Source organism: Ambystoma mexicanum, chromosome 2p, assembly GCF_040938575.1.
Source record: "Ambystoma mexicanum isolate Mex_15411 chromosome 2p, UKY_AmexF1_1, whole genome shotgun sequence".
NCBI lineage: Eukaryota > Metazoa > Chordata > Amphibia > Caudata > Ambystomatidae > Ambystoma > Ambystoma mexicanum.
The window spans coordinates 183303712-183327184 of NC_090923.1; positions in this window are offsets into that span (position 1 = coordinate 183303712).

Sequence of the window (23473 nt, forward strand, 5' to 3'; positions counted from 1 at the left end):
TCAGCAGCACGCTGCCACCCCCAGACGCCGGCCATCATCTAAGGAAGGAAAGGAACGAAGTTAGAGAACTGTTCAAAAGACTCATTATACTTACCTGTCGGACTCTTGCCAGTGAAGTAACTAGGCAGCAACGAGCCTGCATCAATCAACGTGCCCCTGTGCTGAAGGCAGGACGGAGAGCACACTATCCAAGAAAACAAGGTGAGCTGTGGATCAAAGGGAAAGGTTGGACCCCGGGGAAGAAGGGGTTCAAGCACACAGAGACAATAGGGAGTTAAACTCTACCAATCCTGTGTTTCAGGCCCAGTCTCCAGTCGAATAGCCTCCAGGGAAGGGTTCGAGGTCGTAAGAGGTCAGAACAGGCTGAGTGATGTCCCCGTGGATACCAGGTGAGCGTTACAGGGGGCCTGTGAACTGGCCTGGCGGCGACGCTCCGAATCGGGAGCAATATTAGGGTGAGCATGGTGCCCAGAGATGATATCAAGCACCACCCGGGCAGGGTCCTTTCCGGGTAGCTAAGACACGGCGCGTGATCGGGAAACAGATTGCACAAGGTTGGGTTAAATAGTTTCTTAAGCAATCGGATCATGACAGTATGTGGGTTTAACAACATATATGAAAGAGATGTTATGATAATAGATGAAGAGAGCGGTCTTCACCTATATCTTTTCAACAGGTAGTCCATATTGTAGTAAACCAATGTCACAATTCGTAGACAAAAAAGTCAAGGAGCTAAACATTAACAATGTATGTTGCGGATGTGACTTTGCTGTAGTAATACAAAGACCCAAACATGGGCAACCAGGTAAGAAACATAGTGAAAACAGTATGTGTTTCAGAAAGGATTCAGCCAGGGAAGTGTTCATCGAGGAATCTGGAGGCCACCTCTGGGATTGTCAAAAAATACACACGGTTAGAGTGTTCGATCCTCAGCTTAGCAGGTTATAGCATGGCATATTTGCCCTGCAGATCTCAAAGCCTCCTCTTCACTGCCACAAAGGTTTTGCGTTCCCGCTGAACCACCACCTAGAAGTCCGGATACAGGTGGATTCTTGCTGCGCCCAAAAGGAGTTCACCCTTAACTCTAGCTGCCCTGAGGAGGGCATCACGATCACCGAAATTTAGTTCTCTAGCTATGATGGGGCGTGGCAGTGCGCCCGGTCTAGGTTTTGCTGTGAGGGCACGATGTGCCCGTTCGAATGCAAACTGAGGAGAGAGCTTTGGAGAGTCTAGTAGTTGCAATAGCATGTGTTCGATGTAGTCCTCCATAGGTTCCTGTACACCATCTTTGGGTACTCCAATAATCCAGCGGTTGTTGCGCCTCGAGTGGGATTCAAGGTCCTCATTTTTCTTCTCAACCTCGGCGACCCGGCCGGAGAGAGCCAAGACTTCAGCCCTGAGAGAGCTCAAGCCATCCTCGGTAGTGCTCACTCGTGTCTCAATCTCAGTAACCCGGCCATCAGTCTTTCTAGAAGGGCCTTAATGGAGGATATAGTGCCGTTCATGTCGTCCAGCTTGCTTTGGAGTGTGGTGAAACCCTCCTGAATGTACTCCATTATTTTTTGGGACTCAGCTGGGTCTGATGTTGACGTGTTGGGTGGTTCCTGGTTGGGTGCCTCCCCCACTGGCACCACCGAAGTCTTTGTAAACATGTTGATCGAACATTGTTTCTTTCCACCTCCCTTGATCATGATGCCAGGAGGCTGGTAGGACCAGTGAACCAGGGGGCGGTAGGGGTGTTGGGAGGAGTAGATAACGAAGGAGAGTCCGACAGCCGTTCAAAGTGTTCTGGGTGAAAAGGGATCCTTGAAGGCAGGATAGAGCGCTGAGCTGAAGTTGGGCGCGGGGGCTATGTTCGCCGTCGCCCGCTGTGTCAAGGATCTGGAGGGTTGCAGGATGGCCGATGAGAGAGTCCACCGGGGCGGATCACATTGGGGGTCCCGGGCAAGGGCCAAAGGTGGAGGAGCAATACAATGCGGCAGTAGATGAGGGAGTGGTGGCCATGGGCTCCGCTGTAGTGGAACAAATTGGGGAGTGGACCCCAGATCGAGTGATCAGGCGGAAAGGGCCCCGTGCGTAGTGAGCATGGTCTGCCAAGAGCAAGCAGGGCATCTGGGGCCTGGCCGTGCTCAGGAGGGTAGTGTGGAGGGTCCACAATTATCAGGGTACACGGGTACCGCTGACAGTCCAGTAGGCGCACGACACAGGGAAGAGCGCCGGCGTGGGGCCCCCCCTACCGCAGTTTATTGCGGCTCAGGAGCTCAGGTGGTCATTGTGGGCAAAGGGGCTGGGGGCGTAGCATCTCTATGAGGGCCCCAGGCTAGTGTGAGACGTCGCAGGTGCCGTGTCTGGTGGGGTCCACACCAGGACCCAGAGCTGGGTGTTGTGTGGCAGTGCTTGAGGTGCGAGAGGGCCCAGTATCCGTCAAGTCGTGGCCTCCCAGTAATGTCAGTGTGGGCCATGGGGCCAGGGCCCTGAGTGATTGACAAAGAGTGGGCATCCGCAATGCATGGCACCAGTTGCCACGGGTGCCGAAGACATGGGATCAGCGATCCGCTCATGCTCCCAGTGAGGAGGTGGTGCAGGGTGGCGCTGGAGCCTCCACTAGGCAGGCAGGCAGGATGCCCCGTGGGTCTGAGTGACTCACCTGTGTTCAGGGTGAGAGGACATCCCGTGAGTTGGCCTCTGAATGATGAGCCTCCAAAAAACAGCACGCCGCCCAAGAAGGGGGGGCGGAGCAGTCTGCTCTGGATGCAGGAGCGGCCCCCGGGTCCAAACAGGGGGCCGATGTCTCTGGCCGGGCTGCCGCAGGATCATGCAAGGTGGGGAGAGAGGTTGGATCGGGGCGCAGCGTGACCCTCCCCCACGGCAGGCCCCGAAGCCGTGGTGTAGTTAGTGCACTGCTCTGGAGCTGGGAGCTGGGGCAGAGCAGCGCTGGCTCCCGGCCCGGATTGCGGACGCTGTATCTCAGCCGCCAGGCAGTTCCAGAGGGCGGCGTTCGGGGAACACACTCCCGAGGTATAGGCGCAGCAGATCTGGTAGCTGGATCTAGGTTTAGACGGGCACCTACGCGGTATTTGTGTAAGGAGAGTGCCTTGCGACACAGAGCGTACAATCAGGCGGCCATCTTTGTCAAGCGCAACAGCACCCCCTTCTAGCTTTAATTTTGACTGTTAACAGTTCCACTACTTTTTGCAACTATTTTCACCATTCCAGAACTGCTCTTTGTGAAGTTAAAGCACACTTCTCCATTTTACCACCCAATAGCAGTTACAGCTAAACTGAAATATGCTTCAACTCAATTGGCTGTCAACCAGCCTGGCTACAACCCTTGAACAATGTGTTGGACGTTGCTCTCCTCCTGCAAATGGTGTCCCCGCCAGGCTCACATTTGCAGTACTTTTTGGTACACTTCTACCACTGCTTGAGCCACAATGCTATGACGTGCTCTTCCTCTGCTGTGGCCTCGCCCCCCTCAGGAGCACCTCTCATACATCTGCGCCGGCTCACTGCTGGCATCTGAGTTCTCCCTGGCTCTCCTCTGCCCGGCCCATCTGGCCTTGGGGTGGGCAAATGTCATTGTCATGGAGGGAGTCGTTCATGTGTCTTCGATTTGCAGCCTGCTACATGCTGGGAAGCCGCCCTGTCTTTACCTGAGGCTGAGACGTCTTAGGCCACTGTCACCCATGCTGCCCTGCTCTAACACCCAGAACTCCGGTAGGCCACTCTTCCTCCATGGGCAATGCCAATCATGTAGCTCAGACGCTTCTTCTTCTTCTTGCTGATAGATTTTTATCCATCAGCATGTGGTTTTTTGATACCCAGGCTTGAGCCTCATTACTCCATCTTCTCGGGTTCAGTATGTAGTCATGGGTTTGTATTCTTCTTGGTCTGTGTGGTCTTGTCACAGTAGGGCTGGTTTCACAGGGTCTTCGGAGTGATGAGCCACGGGGAGCGGTTGAAGGGGTTTGCAGTGGTAGCAGTGATTCTTCTGATCAGAGGGTTCGGGTTCTAATCCAGCCCTTGGCAGAAGTTCTTACTCGGCTACAGTAGATTTTCTTCCAACATCTCGATATACAGGTCTCTGTGAAAGTCTGCTATCCTTGTGAAGATTGGAGCTCCAGACGATATCCGCAGTTGTAGCTCAGGTCGCCGTCTGAGACCTCTTTACCTTCTCCCAGGCCACATTGCTCAAACACGGTCCAGGCTCTCTCAGGCCTCCGGGCGCATTTTGCCATGTTATCCTCTGGACCGCAACCATTTACTTTGTCTACTTCACGCTTTAGGGGGGATGCTGGAGGTGGCGGCACCCAGGAGTGATTTTCTCATGATTGCCTCTCCTTAGACATACTCTAAAGATCTTAACAATTTTTTAGTTTTTGTTTATATGGTGCTAAAGCTCTACCTATAAGCCAAAACATTGCATTAGAGTACAGATAGGGAGCAATGGCATAATTACTGATCCCTCCTCTCATATAGGATTATTATGAAAAAATAAAAGAAATAAGTATCTCCTCCAATGAGGGGAGATATCCTTCCCCTGATTCCCTTCCAGATGAGAGGAGCTGCCATCCCACATCCGGTATGTTAATTATCTGAGACTTCGACCAGGCCCCCCTCCTGGCTGGGCAGGAGGGGTGGGAAGCCTTACTGGGATGAGGAAGAGTAGGACTTGGGGTAATGAAGATACCCATTACCATTGAGGACACAGTAAGCAGAACCTGGTCGAACACCCCAGACAAACCAGACAAAGTACAGCACACTCGTGAATGTATTAACTGAACAAACCCATTTACACAGCCGGGTGTACCTTCAATACTTCAAACCACATACCGGATGGTAGAGGCGGTTCCTCTTATCTGGAAGGGAGTCAGAGGAGGAACTCTCCCCCCATTGGCAGAGGTATTGCCTTTATTTTTTCATCCTAACCCTGTCTGGGAGGTAGGATCACCTTATTGGTTGGGACTGGGACGGGGACGAGGGATAATGGCAATTAAGGAGGAATACAAAACTTGGAGGTGCTCTTTGGCTGTTTACCCACCCATTGATTGCCCATAGCCATGCTAATCCCTTTAGCCATTCTCACCCACTTATGACCCCTCCCTGCCTAGAACACATCCTGCTGGGATCACTTTGAGCTAGCTGTGTCAAGTCTTACCATCAAACTGTTGTGACAGCTGGTGCGTTTCTAAAGCAATCTTCTGAGAGTTAATGACTTAATTGGAGATGCAAATATGCTATGGGTGTAATCAAAATGTCTTAACCAGGTCTGCCTTCAGCCACTCTGTTTATAAGCACTATGCATGTCCTTCACTAAACCCCTGTTAAACACAACCATTGGCAAAGCCAACAGTTTTGGCCTGTGTATAGGTATTGGACATTTGCCAGGAACTGCTATTAGATGCCCAAGTACTCGTGCCATTTTGCAACTGCTACCATCAATGGTCAGTTAATACCATTACGGCTGTGCCTGGCAACGGCCTTTTCCATGCCTACATAAAAGACAAAACGGTTGGCATTGCTAATGCTTGTTTTTTTCTCTCCCTTTGCCTATTCACCCAACCTATTCATTCAACTGTCTGGGGTCACTTTAGGGATGGCGTGTCCATTGCTTTCTACAATTCCCAAGGGAGGCTCCCCTATGTAGAATGGTGTAGCCTGCTTAAGTACATGGTTACCTTTCAATAAAACACATACACATACATTTAATAAACAATTACATAAACAACAGCTGGAGTGTATAATTTTATTTTGGTTGGTAATATATGTAGCCAAAATGTAGGCTGACCCCGATTGGACCAGGACCTATGCTTCATTGATGCAAAATCAATCACAGTGGCTACAAATATGATGCTATGGTAACGGAGATGGTCATCATCTGCAAACAATTTCGAACTAATTATGAGGCAATTATTTTAAATTAGTACCTGGTGAGGGGGATGTGGTGGCTCAGAACAGAGTCTTTACCACACAGTACAGACTCCGCTCCGAGCCTCCTCAGAGCACGAGGCCGCAATCTTCCCTTACCGGGAATCGTGTAAGTGCGCTCTCCCCCGTGTTCCCTACCCTTTCCCCCCACACCCACTCCCCTTTTCCACATACCCATGGCCCACTTACCTTGCACTTCCTTATCCCTCGCCGCGTCTCTAACTCACAAATGGCAGCCATGGAAAGGGAGAAGGGGCTGATTCGTGGGGGCCATCTTTTTTGTATGGTTTTCTCGAGTTGAGAAACGGTTAACAAGCTCGACCTCTATTATGCCATTAATGGCGTTCGTGGATACTGCGTGCTCCATGTCCTCTGCCTGAGGAACACACGTGAAGTTCATGATGACTAAATTGGAAAGTGGTTGCCGAGGAACTGAGTAGCGAAGGCCTGTTCCAAACGTGGGTGTGTGTTTGCAAACCACTGCGCAGTTAACAGCTTGCAGAGAGGGATTTCACACTGTGCAATTGGTAAACGGACAGAGGCATGGCACCCTTTTTTTCTTTCATGAGTGGCCGAGCTTCAAGATTTCATGAATGGTTTATGTAGAAGTGTCACGTCTCCCATTTTAGCTTGAAGGCCTTGGGAGTACACAACCAAGCCACCTGCGGTAGCCTGGGACTCAAGTGTGCCCTTCTCAGGCGGCAGCGCTCAGGCAACCACAGGGCTTATGAGGCAGGCATTACCTACTGGTAATGGTGCATAAGCGGAGCCCTTGTGTTAACCCGGCATGGCTATCGGTTGCCGGTCTGCAAATCCCCCTCCTCACCCTCTGTGACTCCCACAAAGGCATCGCACTGCTGGCATCAAAGCCCTTCTTCCTCGTTGCTCCTACCCCTGGTCAGCCACCAATAATAATGCAGACGTGACTGCGTAGTTTTTTCAACATCTCTGTGGCGGCCATCAATTTAGTATTTTTTGGGGACTTGTACTAGACTAGCGACCACTGTTCTCTCCATGTGCCATTTGTCAAGTGAATAAAACACCGATATTAGCACCCAAGATGTTATGCTGGGGTTCTCATCCACTTGCTGCTGTGCTTTCCTGGGTGTAATGGCACTGAGGGCCTCATTAAAAGACCCACGATTCTGTCTGGTTTATAATTTTATCCCTGTGCATGGGAAAACCAGTACAGGGATTATTACTTCATTAACAACGTAGAATTGCTGTGCCATGTAACCCCTGTGTATTTGTAGGTCTCTATAATGAGATATTGACTTGTCTCGGAGGAAAGCTCAGGGGCAACACGCTCGCCTTGGAAGCAAGACGACACGGTGCAACACAGGTTCGATCCCCGGGTCCGCGCTTATAAACCTTTTGGTATTAAGTGCGTAATAAATAACCAATTACAAGCCATGCAGACTTATATTGTAAAAACCCTGTAAGTGCTCACTCATGTATGTGTGTATTATTTTAGGGCCCCAGATTGCCTCCTGTATTTATCTAGCTTATTCTTATGGTCATTATTGGTTAATAGTTCCCTCTTTCAGTCATGAGGCCTCAAAGTAGCTCAGTGGTGTCCGTCCCTCTTGCAATATTGGTGTCTTGCATTGTATTGCTTTGAATCAAAGTAGCTCAGTGGTGTCCATCCCTCTTGCAATATTGGTGTCTTGCATTGTATTGCTTTGAATCAAAGTAGCTCAGCGGTGTCCCTCTTGCAACATTGGTGTCTAGCATTGTATTGCCTTGAATTAAATTAGCTCAGTGGTTTCCCTCTTGCAATATTGGTGTCTAGCATTGTATTGCCTTCAATTAAAGAAGCTCAGTGGTGTCTCTCTTGCAATATTGGTGTCTAGCATTGTATTGCCTTGAATTAAAGTAGCTCTGTGGTTTCCTTCTTGCTATATTGTTGTCTAGCATTGTATTGCCTTGAATTAAAGAAGCTCAGCGGTGTCCCTCTTGCAATATTGGTGTTTAGCATTGTATTGCCTTGAATTGAAGTAGCTCAGTGGCGCCCCTCTTGCAATATTGGTGTCTAGCACTGTATTGCCTTGAATTAAAGTAGCTCAGTGGTGTCCTTCTTGCAGTATTGGTGTCTAGCATTGTATTGCCTTGAATTAAATCCATCTGCGGTGAGAGGCTCAAGCTGGACATAAATCTGCGTGGGAGCCTCTCCAAGTGGCATCGACCTAATGTGGTTAAATGGGCAAAATAGGTGTATGTGCCCAGCTGGTTCTAGTAGCAATTCAAGCAAGAATCTTACTGATGAGATTCGACAGCGGCCGAACACCCCCTGGGCTGCTTCTACCACCATGCAGAATGGACATAGCCTGGCAGTCTGAGCTGCAACCTTTGTGGTTCTTGTCCATAATGATTGGTATATGACTGGTCTTCTTCTCTCATGGATTACATGGGATGAAATTTCATTCCTAGTAGCATTCAATCAAGACTCTTCATCCATCATTTCAGTGGTTCTTAAAGGCGGCCAGTCCCCCTGTTCTCCCATAGGACACTCACCCCGTCACTGACGAAAGTTGTGACCATATTCATCTATCTTTTTCTCTTTCCCCAAGTCGTACAATTGGTTGAGCCAGGCTTAGCATCTTTTGAGCAGCAAGACTACTTACTAAGAAAGGGCACATCACACCAGCTCTGAGAACACTACACTGGCTACCAGTGAAAAAACGTTTTTTTTTTCCAAAACACTCTGCATATCACACAGAGCAATCCATGGACCAAGAGCAGAAATCATACAGGTATAAATCTCCATCAACCGACCAAGACGGACATTAAGGTCCAGCAATGACATTCACCTCGAATGGAAACAATACTCAAAGAGTACATTTGGGGGAATCAGCATTCTCCTGCATAGTGGTGAGACTTTGGAACTCGCTTCCAAAGGAAATTTGACAACAGTACATCTAAAGTTCAGGAAATTGTTAAAAACATTGCTCTTTTACTCACTCACCTATCTAGGGCCACCCAAAGCAATAAAGCATAGTTCCCGAAATCACCATTAATTAATATTAACTCGATGGATCAACCTAACCTGCAGAAAAGGACTCAGAAGGCATCCCACTAACCCTAAAAAAAACTCTCTAATACTCTGCCTACTCATCTCCACTGAACAAATTAGACACATAACTCCGCCACAGGAAAAAACAAAAAAAACACTGCAATCTACAGACACTTTGCAACACTCAACAGGACACTAAAGCAATTGTACACAAATCACCCATATGCACACATGCATCAAACACCATATAACGTCAACCAACTAAAAATTAACTAGCACACAGTACCTGTTTTTCCAAACTGAAGCTTCGGTGAGAAACCTGACGGTATTCTCCCACCTACTCTGCCGTGATCTTCCATTCAGGTAGCCAGGGAAGGGTCATCGTATTTTGATCCTGACCCTGGGGACGATCGAGGAAGGGAGGATCACCTGAGTGAAGAGTCACGGGGGATTGGGAGGAGAATACCCAAGGCAAGACCTGGTATGCCCCCTTTCCCAATTGTACACCAACCCACTCTCCCTCAGCTTTAATGGGGTATTTCCAATCACACCTCATCTCCCCCTCCCCATTATCAATAAGAACTAGTAGGAAGAAGAGGTGAACAGGAGCAATGATGATTATCCATAGAAACAACATAGGGATACAAAGTGAGGCTTACCAGCTAACACTTTTGAATTATCCCACTAATAATAATAATAATAATAATAATATTTATTGTGATATAGTTTAAATGATAAACTTTATACAAACCTTTACAATAACAAAATAATAACACATAATCCAAATACAAATGTAGAAAAAAACACATGTCATAAGAAAACACATAATATCCATCAACATACAATCATCTATTCATCTCTCAATTATCTATACGAAATAAAATGTCTTAATCAATATCTTAAAGTGTTATGCCTAGGCTAGCTTCAACTTTCAGCCATATGGTATATAATGCTGTCAACAGGTGCATACTATTGGAGTTAATACAATGATGCCAAAAGAGGTCATCCTTGATGTACTTGTTATCATGAGCATAACTACGAAGGAGAAGATTACATGTACTAGCCATTTCCGGGCATTCAGTCAAAAGGTGCTTTGCCGTCTCCAGCTGATCTTGTACTTTACATAGGCGGCATTTTCGCAATTCGACAGCAATCTTATCTTTTCTCCCCGTGATCATAATAGTGGGTAGTTGCTCCAATCTGAGCAATAAAATGAACCGTCTAAGGCTTGCTGATGGGCAGATGTTCAGATATCTCTGCGGTTTCTTAAACTCGTACAATCTATAATGCACAAATTGATAATTTTTGACACTCCTTAGATGTTCATATTTCTCTAACCAATCCCAGAGATCTATTTGTTTGCTCAGAGACCTTTGTGCTTCTTCTGAATAGCAACTGTCCCTAGATTGCCAGTCTATTTCATAAAACAGTTTGGCCATCTGACCAATGGTTGTACATACAGAGTTCTCCTTAGCCATTTCCTGATGGACAGCTGTTAGCAGTCCATTACTTGTGTCTCAAGTCATTTTTAAATATAATAGGGCCCGCTTCTTCAACACTAAAGCCTTTAGAGAGATCAAGCCAAGCTCTAATCTGATTATGGCCGTTGGAATGCTGGGGGGTAGGCCAAGGATACAGCACCAGAATCTACCTTCAATCACCTGTAGCCACTTTAGGTCAATCTCAAGAAGGGCTTCCAGCCCGTATATTATGGCTGGAGAGAAAGCTTGTACGTAAAGTTGGCGAGTGCCCCATAGAGTAAAACCACCCTGTTTAACAGTAAACCTATAAAACAGGGCAGTCAGTTGTGCCGCTCTAATGCTATGCATTTGTTTACAAGTCACATAATCACCAGTGACTTTGAAGTCAATGCCCAGATATCGATATTGGGAAACGTAGGAGATACTCACTAAGCCTACCGTAAGCTGCACACGAGATACTTTCTTATTTGTATATCTCCTGACCTTCGTTTTTCTCAAATTGATACTAAGGCCATTCACATCTGCATACTCCCACAGGGCCGCCGCCGATCTACGTATCCCACTAATGGTGTAATCAAATATCACCAGATCATCCGCATATGCTAATACGGGACAAATGGCTTTACCAATTTTAGGGGGGCAGTTGATTGCAGCAGATATTGCTTCTGGGATGTCGTAAACATATAAGTTGTAAATTAAAGGTGCTGTGACACAGCCTTGTTTTACTCCCCTATTTTGGTGAACTTTCACTGTTGTGTGGCCTTCTTGGTCTAACTTCAGTTTTACTGAATTATCTTGATGTAAAAGTCTAAGATAATATAGCAAACCTTCAGGGCAGCCTATTAGTTTCAATTTCCGCCACAAGCGGCTTCTAGGAATGGAATCAAAAGCCGCAGTGAAATCTATATATAAGGCATAAAGTGGGGCAGCCACCCCTCTCTTTGCTCTAAATCATAATAGGTCCATAACCATGATATTATGGGAGGTGGAGTATCCCTGTCTAAACCCACTTTGAAATTTAGACAATACACCGGAACCCTCCACCCATAGTTGTAACTCTTTTAGCAAAAGTGAGGCAAATATCTTCCCTGTGAAATCTAACATTGAAAGCAGCCTACAGTTGCTTGGGTCAAGTCTATTTCCCTTTTTAAACACAGGATTAATATCGCCGTTTGCCATGAACGGGGTATTTTACCTGATTTCAAGATCTTCTCAAATAATATACCCAGCAGGCTGGCCCAGAACGCAGGGTATGATTTAATAACAATATTGGCCAATCCGTTAGGGCCCGGTGCTCGTGAAGATTTTATCTCTTTGATCTTATTCAATATGAGTTAATGTGATATAACAATCGGTGCCACTGGTGGGGAACTACCCAATACTGTTGGTTTATCGTCCTCTGACTCGGCATTCCGATTTTCCAGGAATTTTACCCACACCCTAGCTTCAATGGGGTTGGCTAGTGCCCCATTCTGAACACCTCGGGCCTCACCCAAAAGGGACCAGATGTTACGTGTCTTTCCTTCACATATGGTCTACACCAATCTTTGCCAGGAAAGAACCTTATCCGCCCTTCTTTTGGCCTTAATGGCCGCTCTATATCTGTTTTTAATCCCCCTAACCTTTGCATAATATCCCCCCAGGGGCCATTGATTTCTTGGCCTTTCGAAGCTCAGCTCTGAGATTCCTTTTTGCGTCCCTGATCGTCTTATCATAAAGCAATTTTTCCCCCTCAGGACCTATCATAGCCCCATAGGTGCCACTGCATGCTTTCCTGAAAAAGCATGGATCCAGTCCTCTATAGAGTCGATTGACATCGTGTTAAAGTTAGGGAACTGATTGGATCCTACCACCCCCAGGGCTTCGATGGCGAGTGTTATGTTTTTATCCGACCAGGAAACCCTGGTACCTGCTTTATTAGTTTTCACCATGCCCATATTACTGGGCAACGACTGCTCTCTAGGAATATTGATCTCACATTGCAGGGCAGCATGGTCACTCCATTAATTGGGGATAACTATCATGTCCTCCACCTGTTGTTGAATCCTGGGACACACAAATATATAGTCACACGTACTATGAGAGATACTATTTGACCATGTATGATGCCCATGATGATCAGTAATTGTTCTACCGTTGAGCATTTCCATATCCCAGCACTCAAAAAGATATTCCCATGCTCCATCCTCAAGGTCTTTTTTATTGTGATCCATGACTCCCATATCTTTTAATTTAGGGTTCTCCAATTTACATCCATGCCCTGTCATATGACAGTTAAAGTCACCAACAACTATTATTCCTGTGTCACTAGATATGGACAGCCAACTCGCCAATAGGTCCTGGAGAGAGTCTTGCAATTGCTCACTTAGCACAGCCCCAGGTGAAATATATAGGCTCACCAAAAGAAATGAACCCTTAGGGCCCTTATTGTCAAAAGTCACTTCGACAACAATCATGTTAGTTCCAAGGTTACAATCAATCTGTCTTGAGTCCAAAGTATTAGCTACCCCTATAGCCAATCCACCATATGGCCTGCCTTTTTCTCCTCTTTTGGCTGCCGAATGGTATGTCACATAACCATCTGATATTAGAGGGTCCATAGCCCATGTCTCTTGTATGCAGAAGCAACTGTGTTTGTCGAGTAGTTTCGTAGAACCCTCCGATTATAAGAGGTGTGCGAAACCCCGACAATTCCAAGATAGTATGGAAAGGTCTCATTGTTTAGATAGAATCTCGGGAAGTGCATCCACCAACCATTTTAATACTTGTTGGACATCTTGTGTAACGCTCATCTGGTATCCACGGGGACATCACTCAGCCTGTTCTGACCTCTTACGACCTCGAACCCTTCCCTGGAGGCTATTCGACTGGAGACTGGGCCTGAAACACAGGATTGGTAGAGTTTAACTCCCTATTGTCTCTGTGTGCTTGAACCCCTTCTTCCCCGGGGTCCAACCTTTCCCTTTGATCCACAGCTCACCTTGTTTTCTTGGATATTGTGCTCTCCGTCCTGCCTTCAGTGCAGGGGCGCGTTGATTGATGCAGGCTCGTTGCTGCCTTGTTACTTCACTGGCAAGAGTCCGACAGGTAAGTATAATGAGTCTTTTGAACAGTTCTCTAACTTTGTTCCTTTCCTTCCTTAGATGATGGCCGGCGTCCGGGGGTGGCAGTGTGCTGCTGAGATGAGTAGCGCTGAAGGTGAGGGAGAGCGTGATGCGCAATGCACCCCTTTTGTATTTGCATTGAACTGAGTTCTTTTTCTGTGTCTTTTAGGTGCTGCGACGTTTTCAGCATGGATGCCGGTTATGAAGAACAAATGCGGTGGGTAAGCGCAGTATGCAGCGCCTCTAGATGTTTCCACGCTAACCTGGAGTGTCTTTTCCCTCTTGCAGATGGATGAGAAGTTCCGGAGACAAGAGTTCCCCCAGAGCGGCTGGAATTCAGGTAAGCGTTTGAAGCTCGTACAGTATTTAAAAATAAGCGAAGATTTGCAGACGGCTTTCTAATGCCTTTTTTCTGTTCTTTTCCCTTTTCCTTAGGAAGCGGCATGCCGGGATGGGAATGACACCACCGAAGATGCCCGCAGAACAGAAGGAGCGATGAATGATGGGCAGAAGCGCCGCAAGGTAAGGCTGTTCCTAACGGTGTTCTTGTTCTTGCAGGAGCTGAGCGCAGAAGAAAGATGCAGGCCTACTGGAGACCGATCCGAACATGGCGAGTGTCACGCTGCAGGTGCAGAAAATGCAAAGCATGTTTCTCAGCCTGGGTGTGGTTTAAATAGTCTCTGGGTATCCCAGGTGTCTCTGGGCTGAACCACACCTAAAAGACTAGACCGCACATGCAGTTCTGGGAACCAAAATATGTGGGGGCATCCATCCTGTCCCCATCAATGCACTACAAGTCCAATCCCAATGTTATCCTATGGGAGTGAGTGAGTCTCCATGTAGGAGTGGCCTGGCTCCAGCCTGACATCTTGGAGGGCTGGGGACATGAGAGGCAGGAATCATGAGAATCTGATGCCTCAACATTCTTTCCCTTTGGTGAGGTTGAACAATCTACTACTACCAGAGGAATATCTGCCTCTCCAATCGGGCAGCTCAGGTCTACTTCATTTAGATCGGTGTCAACTTCAACATCCACTGCTTTCAGTTCCTCTTTATAGCTTCTTAATAATTTTGCTATGGATAGAAATGTACAATGTAGCGCAGATACTTTAGGGTTTGGGCCTTTCAGTGGTTCCACAAATTGAAAGTCATCAGATTTAAGGACCCGCAATTGTGGAACAGAGTATAGTCTTGTCAGAAATTCAGAGCGCGATAGCCATTTGTTGTCCCTGCTCTGATACAGATTCTTGATCAGACATATACGATTTCTTATCGCCTCCCCTTTATTTTCTGTGATGACAGTTAATGTAGTCCCTGGTTTTTCCAGCACAGTAGATTGGCTTAATGTCTTGTCCATATAGGTGGCATCCCTGTCGCACACCACCTCTGCCACCAATGTTTCTATCTCCTCTTCCAACTCGTTTTCAACGGCTTGTTCCGGTAGCAGCCAGCTAGTGAGGTAGCCCTCACTGGCTGCCTTCCTTTTCTTGGCTCTTGCTTTTCTTTTCCTGATGTTCTTGGTGAGCAACCCAGTCGGGGCCTGCTCCAACGTCGGGGGAATCGTGGTACTGGATCATTTACCCTTTCCAGCACTTCTTGCTAATCTTTGCTGTTTTCTTGAAAAGAATGGATCAGGGCTGCCCACATTCTGGTCAATCTCCAGGTTATGCTGCTCTTCAATTTCATTAGCAATGTGGATGGCTTCGGAGAGATTAGTTTCTGCTTCTTCCGCAGTTATCGCCCTCCCCTTGTTTTCCATAGGTAATGCATTAGTATTGGCCAGTATTCGCCCCGACATCTTAAGCAAACTCTTGAGCGCAAATTGTAGAGATGCTACTGATGACTGGATCTCAGCAATCTCTACAGCCCCTGGGTAGGGCTTGTCCAGGCAATCTATTTCAACATCTGGAACATCCTCCATTGAGACTATTGCTAGATTTGGTGAGATTGATAATCTACCTAATCCTCCTCCAGCGGTAGATATCCCTGGAGGTGTGTTCATCAGACTATCGACCTGTATTACACTGTTGTTGCTTGGCCTTACTTCGGGGTGTGGTGTCATACTTCTTTGGATGTTTAGGCATAGTTCTAATAACGAGTTGTTATCGATGTCTTCAAAATTTGTGGGCTCAATGAGCCATTTTCGCAGTTATCTGGTGCGGTTTCCTCAATAGTGGTGGAATTTATGTCAAGGGGTGGATTTTGTAGAAAGAAATCGGTAACCACACCCTGGTTTGCGGGAATGGTATTATTAGCTTTCTTTCTAGACTTTGTTTTTTCCATATCGCCCTCCTTGTTAGCAAGACTCTGGGTTTTTGCCATCTCCTTGGTTCTTCTTAAATTGTATATGGTCAGGTTCCGCTCTTTTCCTAATTGCATTTGGACCGACCAGTTGGTAAATTGAGCACGGTGGACAGAACTCAGTAAGTCGAGATTGACAGCCTGCAGAAGGCAAATCACCCAGGATATTGTATTGGCCTACAGTAAAGGGATTACTAAGACCCGCTTCAATTCTACAATAGGATCAAAGGCACTAGGCCCGCAGTCTCCTGATGTTACTATAACACCTACTAACTCTGCAGGTGTGCAGGCTCAATCTTTCTGCGTGTTGAATACCCCCAGATTAATTCAATTTGGGTTCACAGTTTTCTGTTCAGTCCTGCCTAAGGGATTGCCAGAATCCCCCTGTCTTTTCAGCAGGGTCACCAACAGTCTGCTAGTGCTGGCCCAGTAGCCACAGGGGGGGAAGGGCAGGGTGAGGTGAGAAGTCCTGGTCGTCTCTTTAAAGCATTCACTTGCACCCCCCAGATAGTAATACTCACACCCACCTCTAGTCACTAGGTACCGCTAGGTACCAATAGTAGCTATATTAAGAGAGGAGGCAGCGGGGGGAGAGGGTGGAAAGGGGGAAAACAGGAGAGGGGGGAGGAAGGGGGGAGAAAAAGGGACTCTGTGGTAATACAGTGCCCAAGGTGCTACTAAAGTCGAAGTCTGCTTCCTAGTTTGCAGGCTGCCTCCAGGCTGCTTCCAGGCTGCTCCGGTTCTATACACAATCCTAAGCCAGCAGAGCCCGGAGCCCGGAAGCAAGCCCTTACCTCACTCTACGAGGTACGCACTGTTCGCGGTCGCACCTTCCCCCTTCCCCTTCCCTCCAGCAACCCGACCCTGCTTTCCTCGCTCTCGGAGCTTCGGGTTTCCAGGTATTTTCTGCCCCTCAGTCCAACGCACAACCACCGGTGCTCAGCTCTCGCGTCCCAAGGCTGAGGAAAGGACCTTACGTGAGTCACGAGTCACGGGATCATCAAGCCGCACTGTGTATGCCACGCCAAGCTGTGTTTGTAACAGCCACTTACGGCAATCCTCTCCCACTGTCCCATTGTCCCACTAATAGAGTCATGCATGGTCAGGCACTTTTCCCTGAACTGTGCACACCTGACTCCAATTGACTCTCACCTATAGTATAAAGAGTGGTTCTGCCAGAATCATTGAGTGAGCTGGGGTTTCTGGATGGATCCAGGAGGCCAAGGAGCAGAAAGCTGCAAGAAGAGGAGCCCAGAGGGACTGGTGGAATGCAGGACGCCGTGATGTTGTGTATGAGGGGCTGCAGCGTGGCGAGGGATCCATGTCTCCAGGAAGCCAGAGCGGGACGGAAGTCAGTCTATAAGCCTTCTTTAGGCCAGTGCTTGATTGAGGGGCAGGTGGTGAGACCCTGACCTTCACCCTTAAACCCTTTAGATCTGCTTGCCGGTGCCGAGCTACTGTTGGTGACTTTGATGAGGCAGAGAGAAACACAGTAGCAAGCAGGTAGCTGGAGAGGAAGCAGGAGCGTTGTGAAAAGAAGAGCCTGGTGAGCAAAAGTGGGAAGCGTAGAAAGCGAAAGCAGGAAAGCGGCGAAAGAAAGCAAAGCGGAATGACAGAAAATGTGTGCTAGAGGCGCGGAAATGATGAAAGACTTTAAAGTGCGTCAGCGGCACAGAAACAGCCAAGATTGGCTGCGAGAGATCCGAAAGTAAGGAGAGGGGTGCAAGTGACCCAAAACGGAGACAGTGAGAAGGAAAACAGACAGTCAAGAGAAGATGAAGGCAACCCAAAAGTGCAAAAGAGGGTGCAAGCGACACAAAAGAAATACAGAGTGCAAGAGGCACGTTAAAGGGAACATGAAGGTGCAAGAGAGCCTGGTGAGAAAATGAAGGTACAAGGGAGCATGGTGAGAAACTGAAGGTGCAAGAGAGCACGGTGTAAAGCAAACAGAAGCGTGAAAGAGGAACAGAAATGTGGAAAAAAAGGTGCAAGTGTGAATGACAGGAAAAGAAGGTGCTCAGGAAGCACAGTAATGTGAAAAAGGACAAGGTGCAGAAGAGGGAAATGATGCCAGAGAATAAGTATAAGGGTTAGAGTTCAGAGCAAAGAGCCTGGGGTTCTCGAAAGTCTCTGATACTATCCCTGTGAAAGAAATGTACAGTGAAAGGTACATCCTGACAAGAGGAACTATCTGTTTGTTTGAGACCAGAGGGGCCAAGGCCATTGAACCCTTATGGTCCTTTTAATTGAGGTAACACATCATACGATGGATAGTATGGAGAATAATTCTTACACCAAATAATAAGACCGACACAGGAAGTTGGAAAAATGTCTCTGTTTTATTCTCAATCATCTAAAACAGGGCGTTACAACGGACACCAATGGACGTCGCACAGCATAGTCTCAAAGTATTTCATAAAAAAGCATTCTTATATAACAGAAAATACATCATACGTGATTTCATACTACATTGCAAACTAAGAAAACCAATGTGAGATGGTGGTTGGTTCAAGGGGAATATCTAAGTATACTTTCTATAAGGGATTGATTGTGATTGGGTCTCTACAGTCAGGTGGACAACTTATGCCCTGCCCTAGTGCAAGTCATCTTCAACAGTTATTAGAAAGACGATACATCATTGGCTCTCAAACTATAAGGCCCTTCGTTATATGGCCCTCTACAATTGGTTGGCACGCTCCTACCCTTCTGGAACATCCGATTCACTAGCAGCAGGTACCCCAGGTGCTTGTGGTTGGACTTGACCGTACAGTCCTACCCAATTAGCCCAACATCTCTCATGCCTTCTGCCATTCAGATTGTCTTTGAACTCGGCCTTGTAGTTGCTTTTCTCCTCTGGGAATATGAGGGAGTGTGAGCATGTTCTTATCAAGGTTCAGGTCTGCATGTCCACTTCTATTTCCATCCTGGACCCACGTGACAGGAGAACGTGAATCGGCCCATATTATAGCATTTAATTGTCTTGAATAAAGAAATTTGGCACTCATGGTGTTCTCCTTTTGCAACTTAACAAGGAATGTCTCAGTGTCTCACATTTATTGTTCTTCAAGGACTGATAACCAGTTTTGGCTGCCTCAGCCTTTGACATCAGGCCAAACAGCCTTTCTTTTGTCCATCTTCGAGCTTCGGCTTATTTCTTTGGTGCGACACACACAGCTATCAATTCTTCTTTCTCCATGGGTTGAGCTTACTAACATTGTGACGTTGAATGTCCTTACTCTATATAATGGCAGCACCGCCTGCAGTCTATTCACTATGTATAGCCAGCCTTTATGATTACTTAGTCCAGATACCTATGGGTTGGAAGCGCTATCCAAAGAAATAAACAAACATACAAACAAACATACTTGTGTGACAGCATCTGTACAGTTATAAAACGGAGAACCCGAATCCCTTTAAAATGAGTTGGCAAAAACACTACTGTTTTAATTGCAATTGTCTAAAACAGGGAGTTCAACAGGCATCAACAGACGCTGCACATTCATAAGTCTCTCAATGATTCACATGAAAAACCATACATTTCTAGTAATAACTCATCATGAGTGACGTCATACTACATGGCAAAATAAGAAAACCTACTAGTCGATGTGATAGGCTTAAAGGGAACATCTGCGTATACTTTCTATGGGGGACAGAACTTTGACTGGGTCTCTAAGGTTCGGTTGACGTCACCCCTAGTGCAAGTCATCTTCTGTGTCATACTAATGCACAATGTTTCATTGGCTTCTCAAACTATAGGGCTCTTTGCTACGTGGCACTCTGTAATTGGTTGACACGCTTGTACCCTTCTGGAAATGTTCCAGTCACTAGCAGCACGCAAGCTGGTACCACATGTGCTGGAGTGTTGGCTTGGTCATGCCTCCCCACCCAACTAGCCCAACATCTATCATCACTCCTGCTGTAGGCCATTCAATTAGTTATTAGAGCTCGGCCTTGCAAAGTATCACTGTGCCTGAGAATAAAGGGGAATGTGAGCATGGCCTTATCTTCTGGTTTCGGTGTAGCTTGTCCAAACCCTATTTTCAACTGACCATGTGACAGGAGACCAGGTTTTGAGCTCCTTCGTTGTATTTAATACTATTAAATGAATAAAACCTGGCACTTCTATTTTTTTATTCAATTACACCTCAACAGGAGCTCAACTCATTTCTCACGTTCATTGTATGTTCTCAAATAGATAACCAGGTTCTTGGCGGCCCCAACTTTTGACACAGGACCAGACAAGTCTTCTCGAATCTTCCTTCGTCATCAGCTGTTTTATTCTACTGCACGACACATTCAGCCCTTTTATTCACAGGGTCCAAGTGTGCTAAAATGCATCGTGGAATATCCAGATTCTATACACGCATATATATATTGGCAGCGCCGCCTGCAGTCTATTCACTATGTATAGCCAGCCTTATGACAACTTAGTTCTACTTGCGTTACTGCATCTGTACAATTATAAAACGGCTTTGCATTTTCTTCAGTGCTTTGCCTGCACATGCAATCTTCATTTTGCTCATGAAATGTTACTCAATTCGTTACTTCGCCATCAGATTCTCTAAGGTCTATTCACCTTCTTCATTGGCATCTTTTCTCGGTACGTAATTTCTGCTTCATGTGACATCACCAGTCTTTCACTCATCTTCACACTTCCTCCGGAATTTCCTTCAGAAGATGCCACACCTAAGCCTATTGCAAACGGGCAATCCACCCACACTCTATGACAACCAGGGGACATGCTGCATGCCTCACCACCCAGTCCTGGTAACATGCACGCAGCACTATATCCTCCCCAATTAACATTCTCTTATAACGTACATCCCCCACACGCTCCATCTGTACAAGGGGATACGAGGCATGCCTCACCAGATCAACACACCCGAGGCACTAGAAGTCACTGGCTTGTGAGACGATACTATATCTATTCTCATTTGCCTCCCCAGATCGGTGGCCATAATTTGCCATTCACTGACGCCGCCACTTCCAGGATGCCACCCTATGCCCAGGACACTGAGTGGGAATCTTGCCTTTCCCACACTTGAGACTGTGTACTTAACACACCACCTCACTGATGATTCCCCGATGATTCCCCACAGAAATTGAAGGATCACACATGAAATCTCACTGCCACAGTTTTTGACGGTAAGGCTCCCATTGTTGCACCTTCATAGATGCAAGGACAGTACACATTAAGCTATTAATGAGCTTCTTTAAATTATTAAATAGCCAACACTGAGATCGCATAACAGCATTTCCCATTTCCATTATGCCTTGACAGATTCCACACGACAGAGAGTATTCCTCGTCCTCAATCCTGAAGAAGGCCACCTCACCAACAAGCTCCAATCAACCGCTATTGTTGGCCGAAACGCTACAGTGTCGATCTATGACACAACATCCTGTTCCACCATCTTGTCCCACATGTTGTTGTGTGTTATATTTTGAGATCCTGAGACCAATAGCTGCCCAGGGCAACACGCTGTCATGCTTTGTCACTAAAACACATGTGATCTGTTAAGAGACTGTGTATATATGTGAGGAAATTCCCTCAACACTTTAGAGGGAGTTACATAACAGTACCCCCACATTGTAAAAACAAAAACTGTCCATTTCTGTCTTTGGTTTGTCAAGAAGAGAATGTACCAACAAAGGTATATTTCCTTTGTTTATTGAAAAAAAAATACACCTAGTAAAAACTTGCTGTTTGTTCCCACACCCTGATTATTTTTTGTATATAAACAGCAGGTAAAGAAGTTGCAATGAACCACAAATAACTACTCTGGTGTTCAGAACGGGGTCCTTTAAGTGTCATAAAATGGTTGGAGGGGTACTCAAGGTGCATATAAGACTGTATTTTGTTTCACTGAGTACCCTGTTAAGTACAGTCATAAATGGTTGATGCCCTAATCAGGACCTAGTGTTGTGTTTTAGCGCGGGCTGACATGAATAGTCCATGTGAAACAGGTGTGAGCACCTTCCAAGCGGCAAAGCTGGGAACAATCACTCTGCAGGATGTTGACATCTCCATATCAGTGAGTGTGATCTCCTCATTGCAACCCAAACTCAAAATTAAAAACGGGGAATGAAAAAGAAGAGTTGTACTGCACCTCAAAAGTCAAACCATGAAAGAAAGTCTAACAAGTCAGTCCTGGGGGGTAAAGGCTCTATGAATGTCTTTCATGTTACGTGAGACATATTTCTAAGTACACTCAAAACCAAGGTGATATACAGTGTGAAATAACCAATGGGATTTGATGAGACCATTCTATCGGCAATGAAACAGGTAGGACTAGCCAGTTTGCAGGAGAAGGTGTGGTGCATTAAACTGGGTGGCTTTTTTGTGAAAGGGACACTGATGACATTTGAACAATGGAGGACGTCCTATGGCATTCCACAAGGGCATTTCCTGTCCTATGGGAGAATGGCCACAAGATTAGAGAATTTATGGGAGGGCATACCGAAGTAGCCGGAGGAAAGACTGTGGATGCACCTACTACTGTCATGGGGGGAAGGAAAGGGAAGAGTATCACAGTTATGCAGAGCTTTGCATGGGGAATGGCCAAAAGAGGATATCGCTGTCAAGAGTAAATGGGAAAGGGATGTAGGCCTCTCGATATCGGAAAAGAAGTGGTCTTGGATCTGGGAACAGGTGAAGAGGTGTCTCGAAATTTGAGGTTTCAGTTAACATTGTTTTATTATCTACGCAGAGTATATATGACCACGGCGAAGCTGCACCGCATTACGCCTTCTCTATCTCAGGCAATCCCACATTGTGGCGGGGGAGAGGCGGGATTCTGGCACATGGTGTGGGAATGTCCAACAGTGAAGTAAAAAAGTCCAAGTAGACCAGGTAAAACAACCTGACCACGTAGCCGCTCTCCGTATATTGTCCCAACTATAGGGTAATGTAATTCACAAGGATGGTACTGTTATCAGTATTTGAAATTCCTTTAGTAGAAGTGTATTTTGGTAATCGTAGAATGAATCACTGGTCTGAATCAAGGTTTCATTTATTTTTAGAGCAAAAAAGGATTGAAAATAATGACTAATATAATCTTAGTCGGTATGCGGCTACCATCTCACATAGTTGTAATCAACCAATAGTGCCAATGCATTTCGGAGCCAAACGCTCCTTCATCAGGGCAAATCTCTGATTGCATCATGTAACATAATGAAACGAGGTATTAATAAAATCACATAATTAACAAAACGGGGAAACATTAAATTTAGTGACATGTATCACATTTGTGCATGAATAAATTCAAAATTAAGGACATAATCATCAAAATGTAATCATAAAAATATATATAATGTATCACATACCCGAACAGGTTTGATTGCAGGTTGCAATAGTGAGATGGTGGAAAAAGAGGTGGAAAAAAAGGCAAAGTAAGTAGAATGAATAGTGGGTTAACCAAATGATAAATCTATAAATTGTAAGGAGGAAAGTTTGAAGTTACCTACAGAGATCAGGGTAGCCAGTGGTGAAAAAAGGGGACAAATGTCCGGTTCACGAACGATCGGCAGTCACTGGACTCAATTCGATCAGACGAGAATCTGAAAATGTAACAGTTTATCAGGTGGATATCCAAAGCATTACATAGGGATGTGTGATGGACGGGTAGCGGTGTGCTTACCTGCGC